The following is a 13067-nucleotide window of genomic DNA, read 5'->3' as shown; positions in this document are numbered from 1 at the left end:
GCCCTCACACCTCACCAGCATGGCTTTTGGCTCAAAGATTGGGGCCAGACTGGTCTTCATGGAAGACTGATTTGGTACCCTACACTCTGAGGGTCATTAGACAGACCCCCCCACCCCCACTTGCCCTAAATCTCTCCAGCTAACTTACTGCAGTGTCTGAAATCTCATCATTGGACACATACATTTCCTAGAGGGTCTGGCACATTACTTGAGAGCCTACTCGGAACAGTTATCTATTAACAAATTCACAAAGATTCGAAGGGCCTGATTGCCTTTTGTAGCTGTAAAGCCCTACACTAAAGTAACTAAAGTGCTATTACTCATGCAAGTCACCCCGAGCTCTAACCACCTCTAACTCAGGATCAGGAACTTACGGATCACAAACAGTTTTGCCTCAGTAAAGTCACTGGACCTTTACAGCAACCCTGTACCACAGAAATTATTAAACTTCTCTTTGCCTCAGCTTCCTCTTGTAAACTGGAAGTAAAATTTCTTGCCCAAGGTCACATGACCAATATGAGGCCACAGAGACTGGACACTAGATTTTAGAAACAAAGTCTTATTTCTTCCTATTTTTTCAAAGCAGCTTGGGGTGTGACACACTCTACATTGTGGAAGGATTACTGTCTGACCAGGATAGGTCTCTGACCTTTGAAAGCAAGATAAAGATTGGGTAGGGCTGGAAAGGAAAGTCAAGTAGTCATTTGGGTGGGTGTGGGATGCCACCCAGAATGCATGGCAGGAGGGTCACCGAGGAAGCTGAACTGGGATTTGGGGGTGTGGTCAGTTAGCCATTCAGGTGATAAGACTTAGGTCCCCTCCTACCACTGGGCAAAGAGCCTGGGACAGGGCATCTGTGAATAGCACAGCCAGAATGGAACCCAGGCTGTCGGTGCCTGAACCCTGTTTTCTCCATCCCTGCACTGGCCCCCAGAGGTGCTGTGTGAACTTTGGCAAGTCTCACTGCCTGGCTGATCCTTACTAGAAAAGGAGATTGGACCAGATAGACTGGGAGCCACCTCCCCCCCGCCCCCCCCCCCTGCCCCGCCCGGGCAATGCCATGCTAAGTTCTGGAAGCAGGTGAAACTATTCAAGTCTCCAGCACCTCCAGAAGAGAGGCCCTGGGGCAGGGAGGATGTGTTTCCAGTCCTGACTAAATCACTTTTTCTTATATCATAACATTCCTTTCTGGCGTGCCTGAAAGATGGAAAATTGGCTGTGAGTCATTTCCTGGGCTCTGCCCAACCTGCCCATTTATTTCTTCATTCAGCAACATTTTCTAGGTGCTTATTACAACGGCCCTGGCCCCACTCCTCTCCTCTCTCATCCATCCATCCATCCAATCAACAAATGTTTATTGGACTGTGTGTCAGCTGCTATTTTAGGCTTTGAGATACAATAGTGAGCAAAACTAGACACGGTCCCTACCCTCATGGAGCCTACAGGGTTTTGGAGGGGAGAGATGCTAATTAAACGATCACCATACAAATGCAGATGCCAATGGTAACAAGTTCTACAAAGGAGATGGGTCTGGTGCTACAAGAGCCTATGGGTGGTCGGGTGGTCTGGTGGGGGAATCTCACCAAGGTGGGTAGAGAAGGCTTTCCTGAGGATGTGACTCTTGAGCTGTTGTCTGACGTAAGGGGGAGTGAAGTGGGGAAATGCAGTGGGCATTCCAGGCACAGGAAATGGCCCATACAAAGGCCTTATGGCAGAGGGAGCCCAGTGAGTGGGGGAGGGAGGCAGGGGCCAGACCCACAGGACTTTGTAGGCCTTTGAAAGGGATGGTCTTTTCTTTAGAGCAATAGGGTTTTAATTAAGGCGAGTGACATGATCAGCTTTACCTTTTTTAAATATTCTGGCTGCCCACTGGGTGAAGAATGGATGAGGGTGGGTGGAAGATGAACTGGACCTAGTGAATTTGGGAGACCAGAGAGGCCAGAGTCCAAAGGAGAAATGACTGCAGCTCGGACTAAGGTGTCAGGGTAGAGGTGGAGAAGAGTGGAGAAGTTAGAGAAACATCTAGACCATAAACCTGTTAAGACTTGGCGTTGGGTTGGATGTGGGGAGTGAAAGAGGTATGAAAGATGACTGCCAGTCTCTGGCACGGGCAGAAGCAGGGGTGGCAGTCATTCATGAAGATGGAACACTGGGTGGAGCGGGGCAGGTGTGGGCTGTACATTATGAGTTCAGTTTTGGAGATGTTGAGTTTGAACTGTCTATAAGATATCCAATTAGGTCAAATAGTAACACTGAGCACTTACACATGCGAGACATTACACTAAGGGCATTATCAGTATTATCTCATTTAATTCTGATAGTCATTCTATGAGTAGAGAGCATCAGCATCTCCATTTTCTGAAAGACACCAAGGCACAGAAAGGGAAAGCAGACAGGCAGTTGGACATACTGGTCTGAAGCTCAGAGAAAAAAGCTCTAGGCAGGAGATGTAGCATCTTCAGGGAGGAGTAGAACCTGAAGCCATGGTCAAGAGAAATTGTCTGAGGAGAGATGAGTCCACCTTCTCTCCCATCTTACCTCCACCCCATTTCTAGCTGGGCTCCGCTCAGGCCCACTGTCCTGTGCTGGGCAGTAAGTGGGGTGCCTGGATCCACCCTGGGTGTGGGAGATTGTCTATATCAAACTCTTTTTGTTCTCCACTTAAGAGGTGGGGTCTAATCGTCCTCCCTATCAATCTGCCAGGCCTGTGACTTGCTTATCAATATTGGAATTCAAAAAAGTGACTTTAGGACTTTTGAAGCTAGGGCAGAAAAGGCCTTGTTACCTGGATCACTCATGCTCGGGGTAGGAAGGCTGACCCTGAGCCTCCAAGCTGTGAGAGAGCAGAGGCCACATGCAGAGGCCATGCATGGGTGCTGTGGAAACCAGCCCTGGGTCCTAGAAATTTAGAGGGACTGTGAGCCCCAGGGAGCCCCACCAGAGGGCAGCAGGAAGCTGGCCCTAGGCTCCAGTGAGTCCCTCTGCTGAGAATGTCACTGGGGGTCCAGAGGCTCCATGGAGAAGAATTTAGGTCAGATTCTGAAGGAAGAGAGTGGGAAAGCTACTTTAGGCTTGTGTGGAGGGATGGCCTGTATAGAGCTAGGTAGGCAGGAGTTAAGAAGTCAAAATTGCCAGAGGTGGGCTTCCCTGGTGGTGCAGTGGTTGAGAGTCCGCCTGCCGATGCAGGGGACACGGGTTTGTGCCCCGGTCCGGGAAGATCCCACGTGCCGCGCAGCGCCTGGGCCCGTGAGCCATGGCCGCTGAGCCTGCGCATCTGGAGCCTGTGCTCCGCAATGGGAGAGGCCACAACAGTGAGAGGCCCGCGTACCGCAAAAAAAAAAAAAGATCGCCAGAGGTGAGGATGGGGACTAGACACTCCTTTCAGGCAGGGAGGGACTGTGTCTGTTTTATGCAACCACCTATACTCTTAGACCCATGTCTGGCATATAATATGCATTAAATTAATATATATTGATCAAATGCACAAATGGAGATACTGTTGGAAGGGACAAGGGAGGGAAGTGAAGGAACGGCAAATGTTTTGAGTGGAAGACAAAAAAGAAAGGAATTTTTACTTATTGAGCACCTACTATATGTTGGGCAGTACCCTAATAATAAGCTCTTTAAATTCATGATCTCTTTTTTCAAGTTAGTTTTTTGGGGGTTTTAAAAATTAATTTGTTTTATTTATTTTTGGCTGCGTTGGGTCTTCGTTGCTGTGCGTGAGCTTTCTCTAGTTGCGGTGAGCGGGGGGCTACTCCTTGTTGCGGTGCGTGGGCTTATCGTGGTGGCTTCTCTTGTTGCGGAGCACGGTCTCCAGGTGCGTGGGCTTCAGTAGCTGTGGCGCACGGGCTCTGTAGTTGTTGCTCACGGGCTCTAGAGCACAGGCTCAGTAGTTGTGGTGCACGGGCTTAGTCGCTCTGCAGCATGTGGGATCTTCCCGGACCAGGGCTCGAACCCATGTCCGCTGCATTGGCAGGCGGATTCTCAACCACTGCACCACCACGGAAGCCCATTGTTTTTTTATTTTTTATTTTTAGCTGTGATGGGTCTTCTATACTGCACGCGGGCTTTCTCTAGTTGCAGCAAGCAGGGGCGGCTACTCTTTGTTGGCGGTGTACAGGCTTCTCATTGTGGTGGCTTCTTTTGTTGCAGAGCACGGGCTCTAGGAGCGTGGGCTTCAGTAGTTGTGGCATGTGGACTCGGTAGTTGTGGCTTGCGGGCTCTAGAGCGCAGGCTCAGTAGTTGTGGCACACGGGCTTAGTTGCTCTGCAGCATGTGGGATCTTCCCAGACCAGGGATCGAACCCATGTCCCCTGCATTGGCAGGCGGTTTCTCAACCACTGTGCCACCAGGGAAGTCCCTCAAGTTAGTTTTTTGACTGAAAAAGAACACATGCTTAAGGTTAAAAAATATGAAACAAAAGAAGAATTTTAAAGTAAGTCTCACTCTCATATCAGACCCATAAGCCTTCTTCTCAGAGGCTAACAATATTTTCTGCATATCTTTGTAGAAATATTACATGCATGTCCCTTGAGGGTCATCTGCTCCCTCCTGCATCTTTCTGAACCTCCAGGCTCAGATTAGAGCAGCATTTCTCAAAATGTGGTCTGGGACCACCTTCAACAGAATCACCTGGTGGGGACATCGCTTATTAAAATGCAGAATTTTGGGCTTCACATAGACCCCCTAGAATCAGGGTAAGGAAAAATCCCTGATTTTCCACCCCAGGCAATTTTGATACCCACTAACATTTGAGAAGCACTGACCTGACTCACCCAATCACTTCACGGAGAGAGGGCCCAGATAGCTCCGGGTGCAAATCTAGGCTCCAGTATTTCCTCACTGTGGGACCTTGGCCCTGGGTGAAGCACTTTACTTCTTGTCTTAGTGGGCTTGGGCTACCTTAACAAAGTGCCACAGGCTTGGGTGGCTTAAACAACAGAAATTTATTTCCTAAAGTCTGGAGGCTGTAAGTCCCAGATCCAAGTGCAAACAGGGTTAGTTTCTGGTGAGGCCTCTCTTCCTTACTTGCAGACGGCTGTCTTCTTGATGAGTCTTCATATGTCTTTCCTCTGTGGTGTAAAGAGAATGAGCTCTGGTCTCCCTCTTCTCATAAGGACACCAGTCCTAACGGATTAGGGCTCCACCCTTATGACCTCATTTAACCTTAATTACTTCTTTAAAGGCCCTATCTCCAAATACAGTCACATTGGGGATTAGGGCTCCTATATATGAATTTTGGGGCACAGAGACACAATTCAGTCCATAATACTTCTTATTCTTGTCCCCACCCCCAATTTAGAGTCTTCCTACCCAAGGCGTGTCTCTCCTATTTATTCAAGTCATGTTTTATAAACCTCAGTAATATTTAGGAGTTTTCTTCATAATAAACTTTCATATTTCTCACTAGTTTATCACTAAATACTTTAATACTTAATTTTTTTTAACTCTTACACCGCCAACTTTTTATCTGGAAAATTTTCCAACCTATAGAAGAGTTGCAAAATATACAATGAATACCCATATACCTAGATTCACCAGTTGTTAAACTTTTGCCACATTTGCTTTATCTTTCTCTATAAATCTATATAATTTTTTCCTGCACCAGGATCTTCAGGCTCCTGCAGTGCTCTCCCAGCAGCTTCAGAGCAGCTCTGGTTTTCTGGTTTTAAAGACCCTCTTCTCCGAAATACTGAGAATTCTTGAGGGGAGGGACCATGATGTATGTTCTGTAGAAGCTCAAGGACTTTGCAGTGTCTACTGCCGATAGACAGTTATTACATTCAATAATAAGAGAAGTGGGATGCCCAGGTTCACACAGCTTAGTGAGGGGCAGCACCCGGAGGCAAATGCAGATCTGTTAGACCCCAAAGTTCATGCTCCTACATACTGTCTCCTTGATAGTAAAGCAGACTTTTTACTGGAGAATAATGCATTATTGGTTTCTTGGAAGCTGAAAATTCTTGGGCACATGTTTCGTTGAGTTAATCATATTTTGGCTCATCTTTGAACATGAACTATTTTGCATTTAAGTTGATGGCTTAGTGTCATGTACTTCAGCAGGACTGTCTAGTATAAACTAAAGTCCTTCCCCAGGGCCAATCAAGGGGAAGATCCTCTGGACAAATCTCCTTTTGTCACAGGTGGTGGTGATTTCTCCTGATAATTAGGTTGGAAAGGGCCTTGGACAGATACAGAGAGGTGTGTTGGAGCCTAGGCTATGTTACATTACTAGCCACACAATCTTAGGAGACCCACTTGCCCTCTGTGTCCTCCTTTAGAAATGGGGATAAAAACTCTTGCTCTGCCCACCTCCTAGAGATGCTATGATCAGAAAAGGGGAGAAAGCACACAAACCTTCTGTGTCTTAAATTCCATCCAACACAAATATTTGTAATTGTACTCAGCCGAGGATCATGTAGAACTTAAAAAAAGTTCATTACTTTGTTTTTATAAACTGAAACATTTGCCGTGACTAGGCAATGATTGTCTGGGAAAAATTCCCATCTTGTTTTGATCAATCACAGGAGGTATCGATCCAGAATGGAACTGGCACCACATATTTGCACTCACATTCAAATGTTACTTCTTAGCCTGCAGAGTGCCTTTTCTTAATTATATAAATTGAAAAATGTGAAAAAGAATTCTCTAGGGCCTGATAGCTTGGGGTCAGTAGTGGTGCTTATTTATCTTGGGTGTATATTAGAATCACCTGGGGAGATTTAAGGTCATACCAATGCCACCAACACCAATTGTATTACTTGGGATAGGGCACAGGCATTTTGTTAAAGCTCCCAAGTAATTCTAATGGGTAGTAAGGTCTATAGGTACATGAAAGCGTGACACGGAAAAGCTGAAATGATGGCAGCGTAGGAAGACCCTGAGCTCACCTCCTTCCTCATGCACAGCAAGATTACAGCTGTTTACAGAGCAACTATTGATGAGAAAGGCCCAAAGTCTAGCAGAAAAGATCTTCTACAACCAAAGATATAAAGAAGGAACCATAACAAGATGGGTAGGAGGGGTGGTGACACAGTACAGTCAAGACCCCCAGGTGGGTGACCCCCAAACAGGAGGATAATTACAATTGCACATGTTCTCCTTAAGGAGTGAGGGGTCTGAGCCCCTCATGAGGATCCCCAGACTGGGGGTCTTGCACCAGGAAGACAAGACACCAGAACATTTGGCTTTGAAAGCCAGCAGGGCTTGCTTTCAGAAGAGCCAGAGGGCTGTAGGAAAGAGACTCCACTCTTTTTTTTTTTTTAACATCTTTATTGGAGTATAATTGCTTTACAGTGGTGTGTTAGTTTCTGTTTTATAACAAAGTGAATCAGCTATACATATACATACATCCCCATATCTCCTTCCTCTTGCATCTCCCTATCCCACCCCTCTAGGTGGACACAAAGGACCGAGCTGAACTCCCTGTGCTATGCGGCTGCTTCCCACTAGCTAGCTATTTTACATTTGGTAGTGTATATATGTCCATGCTACTCTCTCACTTCGTCCCAGCTTACTATTCCTCCTGTGTCCTCAAGTCCATTCTCTACATCTGTGTCTTTATTCCTGTCCTGCCTCTAGGTTATTCAGAACTCTTTTTTTTTTTTAGATTCCATATTATATATGTTAGCATACGGTATTTGTTTTTCTCTTTCTGACTTACTTCACTCTGTATGACAGACTCTAGGTCCATCCACCTCACTACAAATAACTCAATTTCGTTTCTTTTTATGGCTGAGTAATATTCCATTGTATATATGTGCCACATCTTCTTTATCCATTCATCTGTCGATGGACACTTAGGGTGCTTCCATGTCCTGGCTCTTGTAAATAGAGCTGCAATGAACATTGTGGTACATGACTCTTTTTGAATTATGGTTTTCTCAGGGTATATGCCCAGTAGTGGATTGCTGGGTCGTATGGTAGTTCTATTTTTAGTTTTTTAAGGAACCTCCATACTGTTCTCCATGGTGGCTGTACCAATTTACATTTCCACCAACGGTGCAGGGGTGCTGCCTTTTCTCCACACCTTCTCCAGCATTTATTGTTTCTAGATTTTTTGATGATGGCCATTCTGACCAGTGTGAGGTGATGCCTCATTGTGGGTTTGATTTGCATTTCTCTAATGATTAATGATGTTGAGCATTCTTTGATGTGTTTGTTGGCAATCTGTATATCTTCTTTGGAGAAATGTCTATTTAGGTCTTCTGTCCATGTTTGGATTGGGTTGTTTGTTTTTTTGATATTGAGCTGCATGAGCTGCTTGTAAATTTTGGAGATTAATCCTTTGTCAGTTGCTTCATCTGCAAATATTTTCTCCCATTCTGAGGGTTGTCTTTTGGTCTTGTTTATGGTTTCCTTTGCTGTGCAAAAGCTTTGAAGTTTCATTAGGTCCCATTTGTTTATTTTTGTTTTTATTTCCATTACTCTAGGAGGTGGGTCAATAAAAGGATCTTGCTGTGATTTATGTCATGGAGTGTTCTGCCTATGTTTTCCTCTAAGAGTTTTAGAGTGTCTGGCCTTACATTTAGGCCTTTAATCCATTTTGAGTTTATTTTTGTATATGGTGTTAGGGAGTGTTCTAATTTCATTCTTTTACATGTAGCTGTCCAGTTTTCCCAGCACCACTTATTGAAGAGGCTGTCTTTGGAAAGAGACTCCACTCTTAAAGGGTGCACACAAAGTTTGACAGACAAGCAAAAGCTAAGAATGTAGCACCATGAAACCAGCTCTATAAGAAATGTTAAAGGGACCTCTCTAAGCAGAAAAGAAAAGGCCACAACTAAAAATATGAAACGTATGAAAGGAAAAATCTCATTGGTAAAGGCAAATATACAGTAAAGATAGTAATCAACCATGTATAAAGCTAGAGGAAGGTTAAAAGACAAAAGTATAGACTCATCTATGTCTGCAATAAGTGGTTAAGGGATCCACAAAACAAAAAGATGTAAAATGTGATGTCAGAAACGGTAAACATGGAGGGGGGATGGAGTAAAAATGCAGAGTTGTAAAAATGCATTAAAACTTAAGAGATCAGCAACTTAAAATAATCATGTATATATAAAGATAGCTATATATAAACCTCATGGTAACCACAAACCAAAAACCTGTAACAGATATATGCACAAACACAAGAGAAAGGAATCCAAACATAACACTAAAGATAGTCATCAAATCACAAGGGAAGGGAGCAAAAGAAGAAAAAAGGAACAAAAAAGAACTACAAAAACAACCCCCAAATTAACAAAATGGCAATAAGTACATACCACTCCTGGGTATTTATCCAATGAAAACACTAATTAGAAAAGATATATGCACCCCTATGTTCATTGTAGCATTATTTATAATAGCCGAGAAGCAACCTACGTTCCCATCAATAGATGAATGGATAAAGAAGATGTGAGATATATATATATATATATATATATATATATATGATACATACATATATATATACACACACACAATGGAATGCTACTCAGTCATAAAAAGGAATGAAATCTTGCCATTATTGTCAAAATGGATGGACCTATAGGGTATTAAGTTAAATGAAATAAGTCAGACAGGGAAAGACAAATCCTATATGATTTCATTTATAAGTGGAATCTAAAAAACAAATGAACAAATATAACAAAACAGTTACAAATACAGAGCACAAACAGGTGGCTGCCAGAGGGAAGGGGAGCAAGGGAGGAGAGAAGTAAGTGAGGGAGATTAACATGTAGAAATTTCCAGTTGCAAAATAAATGGGTCACAAGTATGAAATGTACATTGTGGGGAATATAGTCAATAATTATGTAATATCTTTTTATGGTGACAGATGGTAACTAGACTTATTGTGATGATCATTTTGAAATGTATAGAAATACTGAATCACTATATTGTATAACAGGAACTAACATAGTGTTGTAGGTCAATTATACTTTAGAAACAGCCTCATAGAAAAGAGATCAGATTTGTGTTTACCAGAGGCACAAAGGGGAACTGGATGAAGGTGATCAAAAGGTACAGACTTCCAGTGGTTAGCACTCCATGCTTTCACTGCCGAGGGCCCGGGTTGGCTTGCTGGTCTGGGAACTAGGATCCTGTAAGCCACGTGGCACGGACAGAAATAAAAAAGGTACAGACTTCCAGTTATAAGATAAATAAGTACTAGGGCTGTACTGTACAACATGATAAAGATAATAAACACTGCTGTATGTTATATATGAAAGTTGGGAGTAAAACCTAAGAGTTCTCATCACAAAGGGAAATACATTTTTTCTATTTCTTTTATTTTGTGTCTTTATGAGATGACGGATGTTCACTAAACTTATTGTGATAATTACTTAATTATGTATGTAAGTCAAATCATTATGCTGTACAGCTTAAACTTATACAGTGCTGTATGTCAATTATATCTCAATAAAGCTGGAAGAAAAAAAAAGGAAAATGCTCGAACAGCACTAGCTGTCCAATTGAAATATGTGAGCCGCAAAGGTGAGCCAATATATGTAGTTTTGAATTTGGTAGTAACCACTATTTTAATAATATATTTTACATAACTTAATGTATCCAAAATATTATATCAACATGTAATCATTATAAAGTTATGAATGAGGTATTTTACATTTTTTATACTAAGTCTTCAAAATCTGCTCTATATTTTATACTTAGAGTACATATCAATTCAGACAATGTAGGCTAGCCATAATTCCCATGGCCAATGGCTGTTTGGGGTGATGCAGAGCTAGGTAATATAAACATTTTTGCTAGTAATTCATTGGATTATGTTACTAGTAATTGCAAGAATTTCTAAATCTTACAAAAACGATTAGAATGCATGCATTGCTTTTATTATTGTTTTTACATTTACAGGTTTAAATTTGAAACCAAGTTGTTATAACATTGACTATCAGTAAAGCTTTGTGGTTTTCATCATATAGGTTTTACACATATGTTTTGTATATTTTTTCATTAGGGTTATTCCTAAATTGTTTATATTTTTGCTGCTACTATTATGGGGGAAAGAGTTCAACTGATTATTAAACTATTAATTTTGTGATATTATCTTGGTCCTGAGTTTCGTTATTAATTCTAAGAGTTTAGGGTTGTTCTCCATATTTTAAGGCATTATGCCATATTTTTATTGTCTGCAAATGAAGATAATTTTATTTCCTTCCCAATACTTAAGTCTTTTATTTCTGTTTCAGGTCTGATTGTATTGGCAAGAACTTCTAAAACAACCTTAAATAATAGCATCACTATAGATATGCTTGTTCTTTTTTTAAAAAATGTTTATTTTAATGAGAATATTTTTAAATGTTTCATTGTTAAAGAATGTGTATGTCTGAGAGATATACTCTCAAAAGAAACATCTGGTTATTTTTAATTTTCTAATACATTTCTTAAACTTTTGAGATAATTATAGATTGCAAACAGAAGTTTGCAAAGACAGTAAAGAGGTCCCTATTTACCCTCCACCCATTTCACCAATGGTTACATCTTACATAACTACAGGACAATATCATATCAAAATTAGAAAATTAGCATTGGTACAGGGACTTCCCTGGCGGTTGACTCCCCTCTTCCACTGCAGGGGGTGTGGGTTGGAGAACTAAGATCCCGCACGCCCACATGGCGCGGCCAAAAAAGAAAAAAGAAAATTAGCATTGGTATAATGTATGTGTACATCATTCTATAGTTTACAGAATACAGACTATATCATTCTGTAGTCATTTTACTGATTTGTGTAACCACCATTGCAATCAAGATACAGAACTATTTCATCACTACAAAGATCTCCTTCATGCCACTCTTTTATTCATCTTTCCCCTTCCCATCACCATCCCTCACCCCTTGCCACCACTGATGAGTTCTCCATCTCTGTAATTTTTAAAATTTGAGAATGTTACGGAGTCATATCATGTGACCTTTTCAGATTGGCTTTTTTCACTCAGCATAATTCCTTGAGATCCACTCAAGTTGTTGTATATATCAACAGTCTTTCCTTTTTATTACCAAGTGTATTCCATGGTATAGATGTACCACAGTTTTTAAAACCATTCAGCTACTATAGGACATTTTGTTTGTTTCCAGTTTGAGGCTATTACAAAAAGCTGCTATGAACAATCACGTATAAGTTTTTATGGGAACATGTTTCATTTCTCTGGAATGTCCAGGAGTGGGAATGCTGGGACATATGGTAAGTGAATGTTAAGTTTTGTAAGAAACTGCCCAACTCTTTTCCAGAATGGCTGTACCATTTCACATTCCCACTAGCAATGTGTGAGAGAGACAATTTCTCTGCACACTCACCAGCATTTGATATTGTCACTATTTTTCATTTTAGATTCTAACATAATTTTTAAAATGTGTGATGGTTTTCTCAAATACATCTTTTGGCATTTTTTGAGATAATTTCATGGTATCTCTTATTGGATCTCTTGATGAACTGTATTATTTTATCCATAAATATATGTATATATTTTCCTCTCAACATTGCATTTTATTTTTGGGGGGAGAGGATAGGAGGAGTAAGGGGAAGAAAGCAGGGTCCCACTGGAGTCTCCAAAGTGTATGAAACTAGTAGTATAAGTATGGGATGAGACGGCCAGGCAGATTAGATAGAAGGCCCCCAAGATTCTTTTCTACTGATTTCTGTAATCTAATGAAAATATGACATATGTAATTGCCTAGCACATGGTATTCAATAAATGTCAGTTGCCTTTTCTAGCAGGGTTCTCTACAGGCTAGGCTGTACCTAGACACCATCATCTTTCTCCTTTCAGGTAATGAAGGTCACCTAGAAAACTAGGCAATTAAAAGCACAACACAGTTTGAGTAATGCAGTTGGCTGGCTGGCTCAGTGTGTGGCCTGTCTCCCCATCCTCCCCACTCTACTGGGCCAGGGAGGGGCTAAGAGTTCAGTTTCCCCAGTGGCTGTGCAGGGGACTCGCCAGCTTGTCCTAGCAGATTCATGTGGAGGGCTGTGGGCTGCAATGCTCTAATGCACAGTCATCTCTTTTTGATATTGATAATTGTACAGAAAAAAAGCAGACATGCATGCTGATTTTGCCAGCTGT

Source organism: Leucopleurus acutus (genome assembly GCF_964270905.1).
Source record: "Leucopleurus acutus genome assembly, chromosome: 8".
Classification (NCBI taxonomy): Eukaryota; Metazoa; Chordata; class Mammalia; order Artiodactyla; family Delphinidae; genus Leucopleurus; species Leucopleurus acutus.
This window is presented reverse-complemented; position numbering follows the sequence as displayed.